The sequence below is a fragment of the Alligator sinensis genome, unplaced genomic scaffold (genome assembly GCF_000455745.1).
Source record: "Alligator sinensis unplaced genomic scaffold, ASM45574v1 scaffold641_2, whole genome shotgun sequence".
In the NCBI taxonomy this organism is placed as follows: Eukaryota; Metazoa; Chordata; order Crocodylia; family Alligatoridae; genus Alligator; species Alligator sinensis.
This window is the reverse complement of record NW_005843111.1, coordinates 100,274-100,690: the sequence shown is the minus strand read 5'-3', so window position 1 is coordinate 100,690 and position 417 is coordinate 100,274.

Here is a 417-nt window from a genome sequence, read left to right as displayed (position 1 = left end):
CTGTTGAGAGGACAGCTCAGCATTGTCTCCTGAGATAGTCGGCACCCTCAGGAAATGCAGTATCAAAACTCATCTCCCACATCTCAGAAGAGATGTAAAATCCCAGCTGTTTCCTTTCTGTGATCCCTTGTATCACGTTGGGCCAAATATCCAACTGGAGTTTAGCAGCAGCAGTATTTTAAATATATGTAGCTAAGTTTAGAATTTCACAGTTTATGGTATGAATGAATATATATGACACAATCATTAAACCGATTAGGTCTCAGTAGAAGATGTCAAAGCAAGGGGGGAGATGCGGTGATATTGACTATTATATGCTTTCTTGTGCTCTACATAACTCTTTTCACTACTTGATTACTGAGAGTAAATTATTACAGCTGGAAATGCAGTAGCACTACTTGTAGCTTTTTCAGCAGG